Source organism: Melanostigma gelatinosum (assembly GCF_949748355.1).
Source record: "Melanostigma gelatinosum genome assembly, chromosome: 23".
Classification (NCBI taxonomy): Eukaryota; Metazoa; Chordata; class Actinopteri; order Perciformes; family Zoarcidae; genus Melanostigma; species Melanostigma gelatinosum.
The window spans coordinates 9765702-9788000 of record NC_136656.1 but is presented as its reverse complement, the minus strand read 5'-3'; the positions used below and the strand labels follow the sequence as shown (position 1 = coordinate 9788000).

At 48.3% G+C, this 22299-nt stretch overlaps 1 protein-coding gene across 7 annotated transcripts in view; it reads right to left on the bottom strand.

Moving 5' to 3' along the window:
• LOC306796526 (nuclear factor 1 B-type-like) overlaps positions 1-22299 on the bottom strand; it is a 56797-nt gene that overhangs the window by 19674 nt on the left and 14824 nt on the right. The window lies entirely within an intron of this gene.

Below are 22299 nucleotides of genomic sequence, written 5' to 3'. Positions count from 1 at the left end.
GACTTCCTGATGCATTAATGTTTTTCCTTATCTAGCAGTCAAGGCGAGCAGACCCAGTGTACATTAAACAAGACAGTTTTGTTTGAACAGCTTTATCATTAATGGGAAGGCAGACCGAAGAAAAGAGCTCTCTGTCTGACACTGGATAGCCTAAAAGTCTTTTCCCAGCAGACCTCTGGGTAATTTTTCAAAGGGGCTAAGGGAGTGTTGGGGGGGGGGGGGGGGGGTGCAGAATGTGTTCGGTCCTGCTGTGCAAGGTACGAGCACAGAACAAAACGTGGAGAGAGGACAGGAGGGGCGGGGAATTACGAGGAAACATGAGTGGAATTCTTTCCATCGGGTACAGCGCGCAGACTTTGGTATGAGATGGCCTGAGCTGACGTGTTTTACCTCGAAGCTTGCTGCCCTGGTTGATGACTGACAAGGCAAATGAGCCTTTTTATTCATTTTATATCACGCAACGGCAAAAGTTGTGAAAATGAACTGTATTCATCATGGACAGATATCAATCTGTGCGTACTTTGCGTTGTATGTTTCGTGTTGGGAGGAAAAAGTGACTGAAAGTAGCACTGAACTACTGCCGTGCCAAACAGTGCCGGACAGCGTCTGAGTGGACCCCCATAATGACCCAAAGCCCGCACACGCCCTGAGACGGAGAAGGCCCAATGAGAACCAGAAGGGAGAGTGTCCTCTACGTCTTTAACGCGAGAGAGCCAAGACAAGAAGCTGGAGACAGTGAACTCAGATACCCTCGCCTTGCAACAACACCCCTTTTCCTGCCGCAGCTCTCATGAGCCGTGTTACGGAGGCAACGGAGAGAGGGAAGGAGAGGTGGGGTGGGAGAGAGAGAAGAAAAGTAGTTGAAAGATTTATCCCTTACTTGTTCTCTCTCTGTTTCTCTCTCCCTCTCTCTCTCTCTCGTCCCCCCCCCCCCCTCTCCTAAATTTGACTATTAAACAGCGCTGCAAAAACAGAATGTTCTTGGCCGAAGCTCAACAATGACAAAGTAGGGAGGGAACAGGACCATACGTTAAAGAAGAAAATAAAAAAAATCCCCTCTTTCCAGTACTCTTAGCCCTAAAGACATACAAGTAATGTAGAAGTTATGGTCTCACGATAGACCTCCGCTCTGCATTCTAAAAAACATATGGATGACTTATGCCTTCCCATTGTGAAGTCCCACATTGTTTTTTATAAGGGTTCTCTGTCAAATCTGCCATGTGCACACGTAGAAAAGTTGTAATATTTAGAACAGACTATTTGCGTTCATCTTCAAAAAAATCTCTTCATCAAATAATCAATTATCAAAATTATTTTCAGTTTAATCGTGTCCAAAATAAAATCCATATCATTGCAAGTTGTACACTCTTGAACAACATGGTCCCAGCAAAGTTTGCCTTGCACCCCCCCCCCCCCCCCACCCCCACCCCACCACACACACACACACACACAGTGTGCAAAGCAGCTTTTGTGAGCGGACGGAGGTTTGTGTGGATTTGGCACAGCACACGTCCATAAAGTGATTGCAGGGAGCTCAGTGGCCTTGTCTCCCTGTCTTCTCCGCCCCCCACCCCCACCCCCCCGCCATGCCACTCTCGGAGTCATCCATCAGTCTCGTTACGACTGCCAAGTCTGCGCTCGCGCCCCGAGAACTGCTGAGTGGGAGAGAAACGAGGCCAGGGGAGAGGGAAAAAGAGCACTGGAGAGTGGAGATGAGGTAAACGCTGAAAAGGTGGCGAGGGGAGAGAAGGAGCAAAGAAGGTGGAGGCGGGAGAGGTTAGATCGGATCAGAGTTCTGTGTTTTTGGTTGTTGTTGTTTCTTTCCCCCCCCCCCTTCTTCGAGGGCGGAACAGGCAACCATGACAAAAAGAGCAGATGGTGGCGGCAATTAGAGATCCCAGGCAGCATCTTCCAGCATGAGGCCCCACTGTAGCACCAGGAGAGACCACCTGGATGACTCAAGGTGGGATGCGAGCATATGGCGCATCTGCCAGGCCTGCACCGGAGCTGGAAACACCTCCCATATTGCATTACATTCTACCTTTGACCCGAAAAGGGCAGCTTCATGCTCCTTCATCTTCTTTCAGGGTGATTACGACATTGTTTCGAGCAGCGCTTGCACATTTGTCAGGCCGCAAGTGTGCTGTTTATATTTACTTCACTTTTTCTTTCTTTTTTCCATTCATCACTTTTGTCCCTCAACAGGTATAAAGCCTCAAATAAAAATAATTCTGGATTTAAAAGCATTTAAATTGCCTGCGATTTAAAAAATAACATGCAGTACATTAAAGTGAGATAAAGTAAAGACGTGGCACATTTGGAGCCTGAGGCCTGGTGTCCGTATCTAAAAGGTGTCCTGTGCAGAACCCCAGCCAATCCGATAGTCTTCAAATAAACAGCAGTGTAACCTGTAAATAAACAGTTTTGCGGTCGAGGAGGCTGGGATTTGCCCTGGGAGCTTGGCAGGCCTCGATCACAGGGCTAGACACCACACACACACACACACACACACACACATACACACACGCCCTCTCACACACATACACACCAACATGCACGTTCCAAAAACAACATTTCTTGGCACCCTCCGTCCCTGCCACTTGTTTAAATAAACAAACTGGTTCATGAAGGAAGAGGAGAAAAAAAAACAGCACCACGTATATGAATCAGATTATCTGCAGTTACTCAGCAAAAACAAACAAGAAATGCAAGGGGGAAAAAGTAGCAGAGAGGGCTTGTGGGTATTTGGGACGTGTCCACGAGTTCTTACACCTTCTTGTCCAGTGGGATACTTATCATACCACTGTAACGATTAGGGCAATTAGGGGTAATGGCAACAGCAATCTGGCTCTGCAAGAATGTTTCTCAGTGCTTTTGAGGGTTCTTCCACGCCCATGTGTGTTACCAGCCTGGATTTTATAATCACTAAAACACTCACACACACTTTCTCCGAACACACCCTCTCATTTTTTGGCATCACACCCATTCTTCTCCCACTAAATTGCGGAACACACACACACACACACACACACACACACACACAGTGTGTGGATTAAATTAGCCACATAGTTTGGGAAACTTTCTCTTTTTTATTCTTTTTTTTACAGTGGCGGTGCACGCTCCTAGCCCGCAAACACTTGCAGACACGTACATATATGCTCCAGGAAAAAAGAAGAAGAAAAAAACAGTGCGCACGCGCGACACGCACACCCTGCAGATGCATACCGCTGTCGACATTTCAGGAGGAGAAGCCTGTCTGGCAGCCATTTTATGCCGAGCGGGGTTCTGTGCACATGTATAGCACTCTGACTGCCAGAGGCATGGGTCCCGAGCCAAGACACATTTCAGCAGCCTGGGGAGGCTGAGGGGAGGGGAGGGGAGCGTGGAGGAGAGGTGGAGAGGGGTGGAACTCCGGGAGAACTGGGAGAAACTGAGAGAGGGGCAGAAAATATCGACCTAATTACGGAGCAGCTCCGACGCGTAATGTTTCGACAATACAGCTGCTCCTGAGTAAATATTTGATGTGGTCGAGCAGACTTTCTGCTCAGTGTCGTCCTGCTTTTCTTTCCCTTCCTGCTGCAGGAGACCAGTTTGTCCTTCCTTGGAACTGCACGGGCGAAATATGTCTGTGTGTTGCACACGGGGTCATGCAAGTCTTGACAGTGTGCGCAAATGACTGTACATGTGCCGGTGTGGAATGTGTGTGTACTTTGTCCCGTGTCCTCCTCTGCTCCTGGTTTCTATCACTCATAGCTTTGCCGATGACCTCACGCCGCTCGGGCCGGCTTCCAGGAGCCGGCAGAACCTGCTCTCCTCTCCAGATCTCCCGTCTTTCTTCTCCTCACTATCTATCGCCGTCCCCGTGTCCTGCAACAGTATCCCTCCCCTATTGTATCTTTTCATACCCGCCTCGGCGTAGATCTACTGTTCAGCGTGTATCTGTGGCGATATCATCTTATCCGGCGACAAGTGCACACCATGTCTTCAAATTTCTCGATAATTTATTTCCCCTCATATCTCCTATTTTTTAACACTTCCGTCTCTCTTTTATGTCTCCATCTGTGGTGGCACTCTCCCCCCCACCGCCCCCTTGCCGCCTTTTTTAATGCCCTCTCTCTCTCTCTCTTTGTCTTTCTATCTCTCTCTTCTCTTCCTCCCTCACGCTTTGTTGTCTAAACAAAGTGGCCTTTATCGGGATGACCCGCAACCCAAACAAGCCAAACAAAAGATATGGGCGAGGAAATCTGCCCGCAGAAGAGGGAGGATCTTATCGTGCCAGGCATTGTGTGCCAGCCTGCCAACTGGCGATGCCCCCCGCCGCCGCCGACCCCTCCCTGCACACACACACACACACACACACACCACATTCTGGCATCTCAGCCCGCCCCCTCCTCACCCGGACCCATGCATGGCGTTCTGCAAAGGGCTGGCACCTGACCTGGCCAAAAAGGAAAGCGCTATTGGCGCCGAGGGTGAAGGGAAGACAGGCGCTGCAGCCGAATGGGACGCCATCTTGGTGGCATTGTCTCAGCGGTAACGATGAGCTGCAGCTGAGCAGTAAAAAATTAAATGTGGTGCAAATCCCTGCTATGACTATTTTATCTGTATTTGGTAGGGCTGGGTGTTGAACTCGCTCTTCAACCTCTTCCACGCGTAACTCTATCATCAGTGATATCTGCACAGACAGATATGCATAGTATTGTATTCCCTTTGACAAACTGTGACTCCCTGTGTTCTCCCAATGGTGCCTATACACTGTGTGACACTGTAATGATTATCTCATAATTGGAACAAGGCAAGTATTTCTTATTGGCTTAAAGGAGCACCTGGTAATCCGGATAGCTACCCTATCGAATGACTGCCACTGACGGGGAATGCAGGTACAGTAGGATGAGTTACACACACACACACACACACACACAAATACAGACACAGACACACTCTCAGACGAAAAGCGAGAGAAAGGCAGATAGAAAGTGAGAGGGGCAAAGTTGAAACGTCTGCGAGAACAATGACATTTTGCCTTCTTTTCTCCGAGCCAGACACCACAGACTTGTTCAATAGAGCAGAAGGGGCGAGACAGACACACACACACACACACACGCACACACACACAGTAGGACTGTCAGGGTTTTGAGACTTATGGAATCAAGTGGGATCCCAGCCCAGACAAGAACAATGAGGAGCCATACAGTGTATGTGTGTGCGGTTGACTGTGTGTGACCCGGCTCACTCGCACCTCTCTGTGTGCGTGTGCATCTCTCGGTGTGTGCATTGCCACCTCGGCGTGAATGTGCGCGTGTGCGTGGAATCATCAGTGTGTGTTTGTTTCTCGTCGGCGCATACTAATGCCGGAGGAGAGCGGGCCCTCTTTTCTCTCCGCCGAGTCGCTGTGCCTTCTCCTCAGTAAACTCTCACGGCAGTGAAAAGAGGAGAGCATTTTAACCGAGCCGGCAGGACAACAGGCTCCTCATTGAGGTCACCAAACAGTGTGGACGGGGAGGGAGCGCATTCAGTGGCGAGTGGGCCTTGAACAAGGGACTGAATGCCCTGACGGATCATTAGCCACACCGGCCCCGGAGAGAGGAGAAGGAAGAACCTGGCGAGCACAAAGGGGAATACACAGTCACAAAACCAAGGATGCAGATGAGGGTTAACCCATCTAAATTCAACTGCCCCACCTTTTAATTTGAGAAATAAAGTTTACCCACCTCTACATGGACGCATATACCGTGCATAGAGACGCAGAATCAAAAGCAAGCGTCCAACGCTAGCGCTATAATGTTGTACGACACGTGGACACACACACACACACACGTTTAACCCACAGGCTGAGGCACACACCCAGCATCCCGCGGTGTGCGATGCAGTCAGCGTGCCGCGCTGCAGACAAACGACACGACAGCAACGCGACACAGTGGCTCATCTGTCCCATGCAAAATGAGCAGGCCGGCCTCCAGTCAGCACACTGCGCCCTGCTTAACGTGTCCACCTCCTCCCACTCGCTCTCTCTTCGTCCTTTTCTCACAATGTAGCCCTTCCTTTCGATTTGTTTAATTTTTGTTACATTACTTTTTCTTCTGTTCCTCTTTCTGTATCCCTTTTCATTCTTTATCTTCCTGTCACTTCCCTCTTAGCATGTTGCCCAAGATTTGTAATCTCCTTTGCGGCACCTGGAACCATCCATTGCATGAAGTGTTGCAGATTCTTTAATCAATTATTGGATCGACGGAAAAAAGGTTCCCTAACATCATCTTTTGAAATCAATTTACTATGCAAATACGCTGGCTGGATTCAGTTTCTCAAATGTACATTTTTCTCAATTTTTATCTTTGCAAATTAAATATATTAGAAATTTGTGACAAAACAAGCTATTTGAAGGCTTCCGTTTGGGCTTTTGGAAGTTGCGATGGGCCTCTTTGACTATTTCCTGACAAACTACTAATTGATGCATTGAAAATATCAGTGAATCAAAAGATTCACTGATAAGAAATAATTCCTAAATCTAGTTACACTTTAAATCTTTAACTTACAACAGTTGCATAAATCTTCCGAAAGTGTGGTCTCATCGTTCACAACTTTAATCAGCGTCAAGTCTAGCCTGTGAGAAAAAAAAGAACTTCGCATCTGCGTTGAAACAATGGGCCCATCAATGGCCAACCTCGGCATCTTTTTGGTATGCACCAAACAAACAATTAGCTTTGTTGCGGCGTAATTGACTGGCAGGACCGGGTGGCATTTACATTCGCCCGCTGTTGCCACCCTGCCATTCGGCGGGCCGGGATAAAAAAAGAATAGGTCCATACGAGGGTGGAAGGTTGGCCACATCACTCTGGTTCGAAGACACCGCTTTTCTTTTCTTTTTTTTTCACGGTGGCAAACTTCCAAGCAGGAGCTTTTTTTTTTTTAAATGCACGGCTGTGGAGGAAGGAGGGAGGACGAGACTATAGATTTAATTATGCATGCATGTTTTCTCATTCATTCTAGTGGTGGGAAGGGGAGAGGGAGAGGGTAAGGGGGTGTGCGGTGGGAGGGAGACAGACCAATGACATTCCGTCGTTGTAGTCCTCCTCCTGCACACACACACACACACACACAAGGAGCAGTCTGGGAGCGAGCCGGTATAGGCTAATGAGGTGACACTCACCGTCTGGAGACTAGCCAAAACAGTCCATTAACTCCTAGCCAGTAGTTAAGAGGAGAAGAAGGAGAAAGGTGGTGGTGGGGAGGGTGGAGAGGAGAAAAGAGGAGGTGGGCGAGGGAGGGGGGGGGGAGGGCAAGCGGGTGAGGTGGGCGGCTAGCCGATGGGTTGGTAGGCGGAGCATGTGAGGGGGGGGTTGAAAAAAAAAGAAAAAAGAAGAGAGTCTGAAGTCTTTCAGGATGTGAGGGTGGGGGGTATTTCTGCAGTTTTGTAGTTGTGAATGAATCAGCGGGGTGGCTGGTAGAGGAGGGGTGGGGGGGGGGGCCGTGCACGAGCGTTTACTGTCTGCGATTATGCTCTGTGGAGGCAGCTCTTGAGGAAAAGTAAGACTGTGTGTGTGTGTGTGTGTGTGTGAGATGTAGTCGAGGTGGTGGGGGGGGAGCAGTGGATGCCGCGAGAGAGAGAGAGGACAAGGGAGGTAGATCCAAAACCCCCCAGTCAGGCAGACAGACCTTTGACAGAGGAGCTCTGTGATTCGCATCTTTCATCTTCAGAACCCCCCCATCCAGTCGGATAATTATGAGACAAATGCACTGGACCCCTGCTGCTTGAGTGGCAATGGGCATGGGAGGCCAGCAACACAGGGAGAGGGTTCAAACCTGCTCGTCTCGACTGGTCTGGAGGGGGGGGGGGGACAGAGGGAAAGAGAGACGGCGGGGGTGTTTAGGGGTCTGGGAAATTCCCCACTCTCCCCAGAGACAAGTTGGCCCACGGATCATAGTTCAGGGACAGCCTGGTTGTGATACTGGCGAGGCCTAACTAGTTTTAACCGCCAATTTCTTTTCAACTTCCACACATACACACACACACACACACACACACACACATCGTTAATAAATACTGCATTGTTTGGTTTTCAGACGTACCTTTTTGAAAAACATCTGAAATATGCTCCCTGATTTCTGACTTGCAGCTGGCGGAGTACACGCCTGAACCAGTTCACAACGTGTTGTTTAATTCATGCATTTGACGGCGCTCTGGCCGCCACTGATAAGGCAGCACAGTTAGGAACTGCAATGTTACCTCCATCTTTATCTCACGGCAAGCACACTTACACCCCGACAGCCTTACCCCAACAGCAAACATGCGTGCAAAAGTCAATTGTATTTCACGACAAATTACAATAAAAATCTGTAAAAAACTGGTAAAACTACACTTGAATGATTCAAAATGAAATATGAAAGCGAGGAGCAAAAGTACAGCAAAAAAAACACGCTCTTATTTCAAATATGGCAATAGTTTCCATCGGATGAACATTCTTTGCATTACAATGTCGGACTCACTTTTCACTCAGGGCTTGTGTAATGTTGTGTGTCTGTGAGGCCTCAGCCAGTGATGTGTCAGTGATTGTCAGCGCTTCCGACGGGCCTCAGCCAAGAGGAGTTCCCACTGGCAAGAGCAGCGGGCCGAGCCAGGGCGAGTGGGTGCTCCCTCACGGGGCAAATGGCTCTCCTCCAGCTGGGCGAGAGGCCACCGAGGATCCCTGCCACCCACTGCCACTGTTTGCACTCCCTGTGCTCCGCCAAGCGAGCGGCGGTAAAGCGAGCGCGCACACACACACACACACGTGCATACACACCTTAAACTGGGGACGTGGAAGGAATTATCCGATCATAGAATGCCACCACATCTAAGGCCAGATCTTGGCCCAAAACAGACAAAGAAAACAAAGCATGCACTCATTGAGACGATTTTGCTGGCACTGCTCCCCTGGAACGGGACATAGGGTGAAGAAAGGGGGGGGGGGGATAGTCAACCACAGAGTTTAATGTGTCATTACAAGCATAAAAACAGACTACTGACATTGCCAACAGATGTCGGGCCAGTTTATTTTTTGCCATTACAACAGCAGCAGGGAATGAAGCTGCAGGTGCAAATAAAGAGCCTTGTAGCTTTCTTCTTCACTATCCAGGCTGCTGTGCTGCTGCGTCATCGTTTCTCCTGATCGGTTACTCGGATTTGCATCATACAGATATGGCTGGTTAACGAAATCTGTCTCAGCATCAAAATCAGTCATTAAAAGCTACCTCAGGTATAGTAACGGCCCAGGCATTGAAAATGGTATGTACCCAATCCTACATGTGGATTAGATATCACTTGTGTACCACATGGGTAAGGGTGGTACCTTCGGGCAAGGTGTAGACCAATCTTCAAGCGCTTTAGCTCCAATAATGCCCACACCTTTCTAAACTTCCTACTCCCAATAAGTGCAGTAATGACGGAAAGATGTTTTAACTCTTTAGGGTGTGTTGTTCAGATGCAGCAGGCCGATGGAGGAGCTTGCCGGTGGTTTAAATGCCGGCTGCCTGCCGCATGGCCAGTAAAATCACCCTATTCCTGTTAATGAGCCTGGAGACGGAGGCCCCCAGTCGGAGCAGGCCCCGACTCAAAGCATCTGTGGGGATCGGGGCTGAGGGGGGCAAGAGAGTTTTGTAGAGGGAGTTGGAGTTAAGGTGTCTCCACTGGCACAAGACCAGGGAGTGAGGCTTTTAGGGCAGAAGGGAAACGATTGGAGTCATTTCACAGAAACCACGACGCTTACGAAGAAAAGCGTTGGCGCTGTTCTCGGGGAGTCGCAGCGCCAGGTAGGTGCTCATTCGGTGAGCCATAGTCAGATGCGGAGCAGTGGTTTGAAAAAAATAATTTAAAAAACTGCATCATGAAAACAGGTTCTCACATAACTCAAGAGGGAGTGACAGCGGCTGTGCCCGCTGCAAGGTCAGAGTGTTGGCAGCCATCCAGAGACAGTGGAGCTCCTCCGCTCCTCATGGACCCTCCAACTGTCTGGAGATATCCAGCGAACAGCAGTTAAGGTGCAAACCATCTCAGCTCTTTGTGATTGTGGGTCCCCGGTGCACAATTCAAACACAAACACCCAGAGACCCAATGCAGTCAACAGCCCTGTCACTTAACCACAACAAAGCACCATATAATCGTGACAAAACATCTCGGCCTTACAGGAGATCAAAATGCAAATCTGATCTCTCAGGTTTAACAGAGTATTCCCTTTGCCACACCACAAGTGTGTGATTTATAAATCATACTTAAGTGCATGCTAAGCAAGTACACACAGCCAGAGAGAGAGAGAGAGAGAGAGAGAGAGAGAGAGAGAGAGAGAGAGAGAGAACTCTATTCCACATTCCTGGCAAAAAAACAGAGCGCAAATCTGTTCTGTGCTACTAAGGCCTGCTGGGGCAGCCCCCTCTGCCACTGCAGCAATAACAACATGTGGTTTGGCTGCACAGCGCCAGTTTACAGTGGGAAGAGGAGAGGCGCTAAATTAATTTCAGATTCTGTTGTTTGAGAGTCGTAAACAATGTTACAGCAAAGCGTAGCTTCCACAGGGGGTCGGCCACAGTGTTTGGTCACATGGTTGGAACACGTTGCGTCAGCGGCTTCTCTGGGTTTTTTTGGGGAATATGTTGTTCCGCAACGCGAGTATTGAGATGTTGCAAATCAGATTTAAAGGTGTAAAGAACGGTGTGTAGCAGGTATGCATGCGCGCCGTGTCCTTGGGCACGGCAAGCCTGGTCCTCCCTCGCAATTTGGGGCGAGAATGTAAAGGGCCTTTGTTTCAAAGTAATTTCTGGGTTGCTGCCAAAATGCAGTGATGATACTCGAGAAAGAAACAAAGGCATTTGTCGTCAGGCCTCACCTGGCAGGTTTGTGTTTGCAGGTGCCTTGAATATTGTGTCTTTGTGATCCCATTCATGCTCTGATGAAGCTAAGAAGGGGAAAGGCTTTCTGTTGAAGCGAGTTTAAGTCGGGTTGTCCTCGCTGCGCTGCTTCAGCCTTTCCCACGAGGCTACAAAACCATAATCTCTTGAAATATTTGCACAGATGACGCCAGCGCTCGGCTGTTTTGACACGGAGCGGCATGAAGGGGATTCGAGCAGTCACTTTTTCCATCGCTTTCTCGTTTCAGGAAAGGGAATTCCCCTTTTTGCCGCTTTTCCCTGTAACCCACCCGCCTCCCACCAATCCGTACAACCCACGCAGCACTCCTTCCTCCACTTCCTCAGCCTGCTAGGATTCGTCCACTCAGGGCCACGCCACAGGGGCCTTTACGACCGCCTCGCAGCCAGCTCCCACAGTCCTTGCTTTCCACTCGCCCAAGCGTGTTGTTTTTTTTCACTTTATCAGAGATGCCAAAGGTTCATTCACTGAGATCAGAGGTGGGTGCGAGGGCAAACCGGGTTGGGGTAAATACTGCCGGAGGATGAGCCGAGAGGTCGTTGCTGTTCTGCGTCAGGAAGGCCAGCGCGGCTGTTCATGTTCAATGTTTCTGGCAGTTTCGTCTCAGAGCTGCGAGCCACAAACCAATAAAAAAGTGGCCCCTGTTTGCATTCGACTGCTCACCCCCCACCGACACTGACTCAAGCTGCACGCAGCGCAGAAACATACAGTACGCATAATCACACACTCACAATGCCTGTCCATGTTACCGCTCTTAAACTCTCGGTGGTGTTGTGTTAACAGAAGTATGACGCTGTCGTTGACTGAGTTTTTCTCCAGGTGTCATTCCTTCGTCGACCCAGCCCTTTAAAACACTATTGCTGTGCTCACTTACCCTGTTCTTGCTTAGTTAGTGAACACGTACTATAAATCCATGTTTTCCAACTAAGGAAGAACCAACACAAATGCAATACGTCATATTTTACATTATAGTGGCACTGAATTTGGTGTGGAATCTGTCCAAAGACCATGAAAACATAATCTCCTCACAGTGTTGCATCATGGGAGCTGGAAGGAATATCAAAGGGCCACCGTTGCAGCAGACTCTGTAATCCCCCTCCTGGCAAGCATCTTCATATATATACATCTCTACTTGGCCTTTTTTTCTTCTTCTTTTCTCTCCTGAGGGCCTGTTTGAAAGTGTATGTTGAAAACACTATCTCTTTGCCTGACACAACAGGCTTGTTGCAATCACAGCTCTCACAAGGTTGGCAGCCCTGCAGAAACATTTCCCATTTGCGGTGCGGGGCTTGTTCCAAGCCACTTGAACTTGGCAAGGGCGTACCTGGAACAGCCGACCCGAAGGACTGCCACAGACTCACCCCACCCTCACCTCAGCCAAGGCAGGAGGCCTCGCTGTAAGCTACAACAGCTGATGTCACGCACACCCCCAGACAACTGCCTGCAAGTGACATCCAGGTATTTACCAAGGAAGAAGGAAGTGAAAATACAAATTGTCCCTGATGGGCTGGTTGAACTGGTTGTTTCCAGTCAGTATTCTAAATCAATGCAGACATTAACGCTCATGTGGAACCCATTTGCAGTACTATGTTTGTATAAACATGTTTGTAACCGTGGGGGAAACAAGTTGACCAAATGTTTCAAGGTAGTACATGGTGTACAGAGCCTACAGCGCCTTTCACAAAGGACAGAATTGTGCATACAATTTTTTTTTTTTTGTCAATTGAGAAGGGAGTTACACAGATCGTATGACACCATATGGAATTCTTTTTACACGTAATTTCCCTTGCAGGCGCTGTGAAAGGCGAGGCCTACAGGGAGTCCTCTTTAGGAGGAGGAGAGGAAAAAAAGAGAAGAAAAAAAGAAGCAGTATGTATGGTGAGGAGGGAGGAGGAGGAGGGGGGGGGTCGAGGGGTTTAGTGGGGCGGTCCAAGCGCGCTCAGCGAAAATATGCCTCATGCACTCGTTGAACTTGGGGCCTGCGCGGGCTTCTCTCAAGGTTATAGGAGAGGCCTGTGCGGAGAGGAGCGAGAGAAAGAAACCATGCAGCAGCAGTCCGCACGCAATCAAGGTTTCAACTGCACTCTGGTTTATTTTTTTGCTGCTTTCACTTTGAGAAATGGTCGATTTGAAGTTTCCTGTTCATGCTAACACACGTGTGACGATTGAAAACCTGTGCCGTGACATTCAATACACCGAGTTAATGGTCTCCCCAGCCACACATTTGACTCTGATCTGAGTCGTGCCGCGATTGTCTCGTTGCTCAGATAGCAGAAGCAGCAAAGCGATCGCCTTTGACACCAGGTTTCCTTCCCTCCTCGGAGCCTGCCGGGACCCCGGGCCGCGTATCCGCTGCCGCACCCCTGAGCCCTCGACCACACAAAGGTAGGAAGCGGCCACCGGAGCTGCGCGCATTGTGACGAGGCCACTAAATCACCTCTTGTTTTATCCACTGCTTTTTGCGCACGATCTGCCAGTGGAGAGCATAACGACAACAAGGCCTAGTAAATACATCTGAGGAGGCTTGCTGGAAGGAAGGGAGGACAGGCTATTAGCTAATTGAATGATATGGAGAGTTAGGAAATAAAAGGCGTTTCATACGATACGTCTACACACTAAGCTCTAGACAATTATACATTTGCAACACCTGCACAGTTCAATGGAACCTAATCTGGTATCATAACACGTTTGAGGTCGTAGTTTATAGTGATTTGTAGGATCACATGTGTCTCTACATGGTGGGGGACAAAAAAACAACATTAGGTCCACTTTCACACAAAGATAACACACCACAGCCTTTAAAACGTAAAACCTCCAATTACACTAATTCATGACTCAATTGTATAAGATGACAGGTCTTTATGAAACACTCTTTATGACATAGATACGGTCATTTTACGACCGTATATCATTGCTGTGCAAAGTAATGCGTATGTGACGGTACACAGCGTTTAAGACCGTAAAGTCAACATGTGAAGACGGAACGTAAACGTGGCGTTTGTGCCGGAATGACAACTTGCGTTGGACTCCTTCACCCTGACAGGAAGGGGTCAAAGGGCAGTAGGTAGTAAAACCCCGGCTGTAGGAATCGGTCACTTTGCCTTTCCCCGAGAATCAGCACGCCATTAGCAGCTTGTAAAAAGGGCCACTTCCCTGCTTTACAACAGATTAGGCCTGCTTTCATACAAACCAAGCAAAGTGAGTCAATGTTATCACGTGGAGTATGGAAAACAGGGGAAAGCCACAGAGGAAGTATGTCAACACAGCCTACTTCTATGCACAGATATCACTTTGGCATAAGCTTATGAAAGGGAGCAAAAAAACATTTCTTCACAGTCAATCCCAGCTAATTTCCCCCCCCAAAAGAAAATGAGCATAAAATGAAGTGGGTCATTCTCATGTCTTGATTAAAGTAGGCCTCAGCTTTGCCCAAGTGGCCAAGCAGCAGACTGCAAGTTCAACAATAATTTACCGACGGTAAAGACGACAAGACTTGTTGTTGAGTTGTTTGGCTGTGGGAAAAAAGGATCTGAGCTGCATTCCAAACCGGCTTGACTTGATGGAGCACTTCTCACTAATAAGGATTGTAACCTCATTTCCTTAAGTTAACCGTGGCAACTGCAGTACAGTCTGTTATGTACACTCAACTGTGAGATCATGTGTGTGTGTGTGTGTGTGTGTGTGTGTGTGTGTTGTGTGTCCTGGTAGCAGGTTATGTATACTGAGCGGTAGCCCTAAGGCAAGTACTCGCTCTCATAAGCACATCATAAAACAAGGGTGCGGTGCAGGTGCTGTGCGAGGAGTGTGTAGGAACCTAGAGATTACGCTCCAACCGCAAAGGTCACGGAGTGTGAGCTAGGAACGAGAAGATGTTAACAATCCTCCAAACATGCAGGCGGCGGGTCCCCGAGCAGCCCAAGACACTCAGCAGCCCAAATGTGAGACGATGGGGAAATGCACATGCGAGGGTATTTTTAAAGCAATGCAGTTTCTCTGTGACACATTTACTGAGGAGGACCTCAAGAGCGATAACATGCACAAACCGCAGCGTGCCGAGGAGAGTGACAGCAATACTCGGGGCCACAGGAGAGACGGGGCCAATTAATGCCGAGAAGTCCTCCGGGTGCAGCCCTCTGTATAATCCCACAACCCACTTTATGGGGAGCGCTCCCTTCTTCCGCTGATGTGTGGATCATTAATCACAGTTCCAATCAAACGCCTATCCCTTGCCACAGATATGCGTTCCCAAAACTCAAAAGCCAAGTATGTCAAACGCTCCTCTTCACCAGAGCAAGCTACTCAAACTTTCCACAGTCGATTATTAAGAGAGGGGAGCTGGTTAAAGTGTATAAAAAGAGTATTTTTGAAAGATCATTCAAATCTGGGATTTTAGTCCCTCCACACCAGTATTACTGGGCCACCACGTGAACAAGGCTGAAAATACACTTACGAAAGGGCCGTGCCAACGTCGTTAAAGGAAGAAGAAGGAAAAAAAAACGTGATGGTTTTAACTTGAATTTAACCAATGCTACTTAAAGTCGGAGCTCTGAAAATGCTCGCTCAGCACGCAGAACTTGCACTTGAGACTTGAAAGGGCAGCTGCGACGTTTGGTTTACATTATATCTTAGTGGTTTCCACATTGTGGCCAGGGGATAAGCATCGGGAGAGGTTTATCTCTGTCACAGTGCTCTATGGAATATGTAAACACTATGTGTAATCAGTGCTGCAGTGAAATGGAGTGCAGGGGGCTGGGGGGGGGCGGGGGGGGGGGGGGGGGTCTGGGAAAGTGAAGTGCTTTAGGAATAAGCCGCCATCTTACTCCTTGAGCTCAAGGAAAGATAAGACGTTTGAGGCAGAGCTGCAGAACCTCTTAACTTATGTGTTGTTGTTTATTTAAAATATACAGGGTGGTTTTTTTCAGTTAAATCAGGAAAAAACTGTCGACACAGACGACTTTTTAAATAAATAAAATCAGCACGATAAATGCTGGCGGGACTGTTAGTAACTAGGGTGTTAACTTTCACTCCGCTGAAGACCTTCACTCTCATCCGTCCTCATCTCCTCCGTCTCTTGGCTTAACTCGGTCAGCGCGTCTTTGTCCCCGTCGTCCACCCTGCGAGGCAGCGTCACTCCTTTTTTCCCCCGCGGAGGACGGCGGCTCGTTCGTTTTTTCAGACGTCTGGAGCCCACGTTTTTATACGGTGTCCAATCAAAAGTGATTAAGCATCGCAGAGCACAAACAATGCTGGGCCCTTAAATCTCTGCGAACCCTCTTTCACTGGAGCGAATGAAAGAGCACTCTGTCTGCAGCAGCAGATGACAGACGCGCGCTTGAAGATAAGTCTTTGCCATGAGGCCCTCATCCCACGAACACCCGCCGTCCGACCAAATACAGACATACATGAAGGGGTTAGCAAATGACAAATGCAACAGAATGGGATCCCACCTTGAAGACATCCACTGGGGAAGTGAAGGGTGTATTTTACCAAGTAAATGTTCCCCTTTACAGCAAAACACCTTTAACGTGACACCTAAAACCGGTGGCACCAGACGGGCCAAGCTGAGCGAGTGAGCCACCATTAGAATAGAGGACAAACGCAGACTCAAGCGTACAAAGACGGCAAACAAACCGCTGTTAACTCACAGTAAGCGTGAGCACGACAATAAATCGCTTATAAAATCAACCAGCTGCCGAGTGCAGTATCTTTCACGTTTCCAAAAAAAGTGAACTTTCCCGCAAATCGTCGCGCATTGCACATAAATGACCGAAAATCACAAAGCATGATGTATGCAGTACGTAACATAAGACCCTGAACTAATGCATTAGAAGCATGCGGTTCCTGCGAGGCGTACGGCAGCATGAAGAGGAAAGCTGGATACCGGGGGCAGCTAACTAATGCCAAGGGGATACCGTTCTTACTGTACCTTTTTCAAAATGCCAAGAGTAGTGTTGCGGCTTACAATGACACGGTGGTTGGACGAATGTTTCATCATTTATATAATACGAACAGGAGACAGTGTTGCCTAAATACAGGTTTTCAGCACATGTAATGCAATCTTACATCTGTAGGATTTGTAGCGGGACTGAAGATTATTGTCTGGGAGAGATCCTTCAAGGGAGAGAACTCTGTTCCTTATAAAATACAACGGATCATTTTATTCACGTTGCAAAATGTTACAGCATCCAAAAGACAGCAATGAGCCCGTATGAGCGGTTCAGTAACCGCAGGCAGACACATTTGCAAACTTGAAACAGAAAGAAGCTCATAAACATCATCACAGGGAGGTCATGAGAGGGAGGAGCTGGCGCGATGACAACAAGACATCGCGCCGTCTGCAGCCTGCTGCCGTCAACAAGTCAGCATGAGCGCTACCATCTGACTGGGCTTTCCCTGCACTGCCCCCATGCACTCAGCCAAAACTAGCTATTGCCGCTGCTGTTACTGGCTCCTGCTTTCAATTTCGCCGGAGTGGGCCGAGTAATGGCTTCAGCATTTTGTGGTCTGCCGACACATATGGTCCGTGTAGCGATGTGGTCCGGTCCCCCCCCCCCCCCCCCCCCCGCCATCGATCGATTTGGGGACGAGCAGGGAGATGTGGTCAGAGGAATACATACACAGCCCCAGGGGCCGGCCACAGTTATGGCGGGCGTGTATGGGTCTTGTTATGACTGCAATGAGATTTGGGCCACCGCTGCAACCGGTGTGTGGAATAAACCAGATAGTGCTGAGTAATTCGTACCGGCAAGGTTCAGGCAATGTAGAAATAAAACAAAACTTTCCCAAAAATGACTACATTCGGGGCCTCAAATCCATGTCGCACTTTGTTTTGTTTCGTCAGTGTTACTAACTGCTAAATCACCGCATCTTCATCCTCGTGATCGCAATGCGGGTTTGGGTTGCTTCGTGGACAGCAGGCGCAACAGGAGCGCAAATTCCCAAACATACTCCCAAACACCTCGGATACATGGATGACAGCGGCACGGCTGCCGTTTGTCACGCGTTTTTTCAGACACAACGTGTGAATGGCCCCTTTGAACTCTCTTTATCACTTACGTCAGCGCTTGTGCCATTGCTGGTACTTAGGCAACCACTGCCGCGGCTGCATGACCTAGATTAAAGGTTATTTGCTCAAGTCACAGAGGCAGCTCCTTTGGCTCGCCCTTGTTGGGTTTCCTTATCTTGGTTTGTCTGGACAAATCTTGGACGCAAAGCGCCCATTTTGTGCTCCTCTCTGGCGATCACGTTACAGTGTTCCAGACACAACGCGGTCCACCGGCGGTGCCTCTGGGAGCACCGGCGTTCGGCGGGACTCCGGCTCGATTAGGAGCTTCCTCAGCTTCAAGCATATGATACATGTGCGCTCCTCTTACGTCTCCGAGCGCGCCTTTGTGCTGCGACGGGGTAAAATGATCAGCGAGGGGGGGTCAGATGATGTCATGCCGCAGGAATTCAGATACAGCAACCTCCCATCACCGTTGCCAACCAAAGAAAATATACAAGCGGATCCAGCAGGATTCCCCAAAGTCCATGCGCTGATTACAATAATAATTGCGTTATTGCTCATGCACCTTCTGCCTGTTCCTACATGAGAAATACCAGGTAATTCTGGGAGGATTCAGAACACGTTACAAAATAATCCTGAATCAGAACATGGCATAAGTGATTTTTGGACTTTGCCGCGCAATAACACCGTCTGGGATACAAAGACAAATATCAATAAGTTGTTTCTTGTCAATGGTACAAGTGACTAAGCCTCTCTCCACTCGAAAACAAACATGCACGATGAGAGTGTGGATACAAATCCCTTTAAGTTGATCTCGTGGCCTTATTCCTCCTGGGCTCCAGAAGGACAGAGTACAACTGAGAGCGCCAGTGTGAGAGAGGCAGAGAGAAGGAGGGAAAATGAGAGAGTCAGAGAGAAAAGAGTAGTGTTCGCTGACCTCATTCTGACAACAAGCCCAGGGAAGAGCCTTTCCCTGGAACCGTTTCGCAATAGCACTGTTGTTTATACAGGTGGCGGGTGAGTCGAGCGAGATATGCAGAGAGCATGCATTTTGCAACACCTCATTATGAATACTAAACACATGCAGCATGTCAAATCGCACAGACACACACACACACACACAAGTGTTTTATCCCTTGTCCAAAGTGTGGCTTGAGTTTCGATTTTAGTTGTGACATTTGCAGGGAATGCGTCATTTTCGTGGGCCGCGGCCAACTCGACCCGTCTCTGTTTGAATTTCAAAGTCAAGTTCCTTTCACGCGATCCAAGAGCTGTCAAGCGCTACTATCCTCGGGTGTCGTCCAGTGAGTGCTCGCCTCCTGGAACGGAGGCCCCTGGTTGGCTCGCGCGTTTGGCTGCGGGGCCGTCTCCTGCAACAACATCCACTTGGCCAGAGTTCAACCCACGTGGAAGGCTACAATAGCCCAAAGGTGGCTGCCCAGACCATTGTTTGTGCAACAGCACACTACTGCCAGGTTAAAGGGAAAGACAGCTGATAAACATGCAGGGCTGCTGCCTGTTACGGAGCAATGCTCGCTGTTCATCTTCCCTGTACAAATACAGCTTTAGATTTATTTTAATTGTTCAGAAGACAATTTTTTTAAAGATGTTATTTCCATCACAAAAAAAGGAGTTACACATATTCTTAATTTCTGCTTCTTTGCACATATAAAGTATTGCTGCCACTTAGTAAAATGCTGATGATTACGGTTTAATTGAACATGCCACTAAGTAAGAATAATGCTGTAAATTCATCTTGTATTTGAGGGAATGATTTATGCTTTTAGATTGTGTTTGTTTCCACAAGATGTGGCGCAGTGACAAAAAAATGGGAATCTGGCACCTTAACCAAAGCCATTTAACTTTAATGAAATCGTACCAAAACGAAACAGATTTTTGCGTCGTTGTTTGTGTAACAGTTGAAGCCTGAATACAAACCCATGCATAAGTTAATGTAGCGCCTGTATCTTATTTTCCCACTAACCAGCGAGGTGAACCAAATCCATTACATCTTAGAGAGCGGTGGGGAGAGAGAAAAAAGATCCACACACCAGCTGTTTGGCAAACATACCAAAGTAATTGTTCCAAATACCTTACTTTAACACAGATTAAATGCAATTAGAGGCTGTTTATCTAACCACAACAAGTCTCTCTGCCAACAGAAAAAAACCCTGTCATTGTTTCTCGCGGTTCTGCTCTGAGGCATTACAGCCGGGAATAGGACGACGTTTTTTTTCAAACGTAGCTTCCTTATATACAGGAAGGACCTTTTATACACAAACAAAGCATATGCTCGTCGCATAGGAAGAGTATAGGGATGGGAAAAAAACGGTTGGTTGGCAAAGGCAAAGGTCTTCTGAGGTGAATATGAGGAATTTAGGTCAGTGTAGCCGAGACATTTAACCAGCTCAAGCCGCTGCAGCCTGGTTCGAAATAGCATGGGAGGCCAGGAAGAGGGAAACCAGTGCGTCACAGCTCCCGGCCCGATTCCAGCTCCACCCCCCCCCCCCTCACCGACGCAAACAACAGCCATAACTTCCCTCATGATCCCAGATCACCAATAGGGAGCGCCTCCTCTTCACCTTTGACCTCACAGTGGGTGTGCCTACCTTTGATTCGGCATGCACTTCGGGGCATGTAGGCTTGGTGTCAGTGTGGTGGGATAATTGGTTGGCAAACAAAAAATAAAAATCCTCTTTGAGGTTTGAATGTCCCATCGTGAAAAGTCTTTAATCCAAATATGTGCTAAATCTTACTGCAACACTGCTGAAATCTTGGGAAATCCTATTCTAAGACCTGACAAATCTCTTAACATCTTAAATATTTGCCAAATCTTGATAATCTGACACTCTCTTGCTTTCACTTCAGTCATCCTGTCACACACGATTGCGCCGCGATTCACAAGTCCCGACACCACACACACACACACACGGTCACACACGCATTGTAAACAGTCTTTATTGAGACGTGAGTGCTTGTATAAACATAGCCAAGCCCTATTGAGGGTCCGGGGCCGGTCGAACAATAAGAGGGGGAAAGTTACTGGACGTTCCTCACAGACGGTGTGTACAAAATCCAATTATCAGAGCCACGGCATTAACATTCCAGCAGTCTGGCAGGTGACCCCCCCCCTTCAGCCCCCCCACCCGTTACACCACCAGCATGGGATAGAGTCGCCCGGCAGCACCCCGACAATACACACACACACATGCAGCCCTCTTCAGCCCCCCCCCCGCCGCCGCCTTCTAAGATCCCCCAAGTATTGAGACATATATTGAGGGAAGAAGGCAAAGAGTGGGGAGGCAGTTTGGGGGGAACGGAGGGGGCCACCAGCGACACTGGTCTTTTCTTCAGGAGATCAGCCGCGACCGGCCTAGCAGGCAGTATCAGTCAATGGGGCATTCTTCTCCTCTCTGTCTCCGGGTGAGAATATGTTGATCGCTGATAACGTTGCTTTGATTGCCATAATGGGGAAACCACTTTTTGTTTTCAGCATTTGCCTCCAAAACAGTGCGCGCTTTGTCAACCGTGGGTGACGTTCGTGGCATACAAGATGCCGATTAAAAAAAAGGTTTAGCGGTAAAACAAAAACGTTGTTGTCGCCCTTGGCTCTGGGGCGAGTTGATAATGGATTCAAATGAAGTCTGCGCCCCCTCGGTGACAAAAAGAAATGCAACTAACACAGAGGTTCACACGAAAAAATATACCGGCAGTTAATTCTACCCTGTAACTCCTGTAATTCGCCTCGTCACCTTCTCTCAGCATGAAACCCTCTGGTTTCATGCAGCAGGCCTGCATGCATCATTATCAGTGTTTTTTTTGGGGGGGGGGGTTTGCTTCACATACAGCACATGTGGCGTACGTGATAGGGTGCATGCCATATGCAACGCCTCTTCCTGGTGTCCTGCTCTGTACCCTTGTCAGGTCCTATATATAAACGTACATCTGGCCCCCTTCTGCTCTTTCCATCATGTCATCTTACAGAGAAGGCTGAAAGAGATACGTACACACAGTACAGAACATTACGGTGGAGCAGGGCTGGAAATAAAAATATATTTTGATTCTTATTTTTCTTTTGGCCAACAAAAAAAATCGCTACATATTTGAAAAATGGCCATCATAATTTCCCAGAGACCAAGAAGACTGCTCGTTTTGTCCGAACAACAGGTTCAAGCCCAAACACATTCAATCAAAGAGAAGCAAATCCTCACATTTGAAAAGCTCTGACGTTTAAATGAGTATTGGACTTGAAGTGAACTTTCTGTCAATCAGCTGATTCATCTACTCATCACATCAGCGCTACGATACAGTACATGATCCCTGCAGATTCGTTAAGCCCCGTCACCAAACACCTCGAGCAGGGATTAAGTTAAGAGTTGAAGGTGTGTAGGTGTGT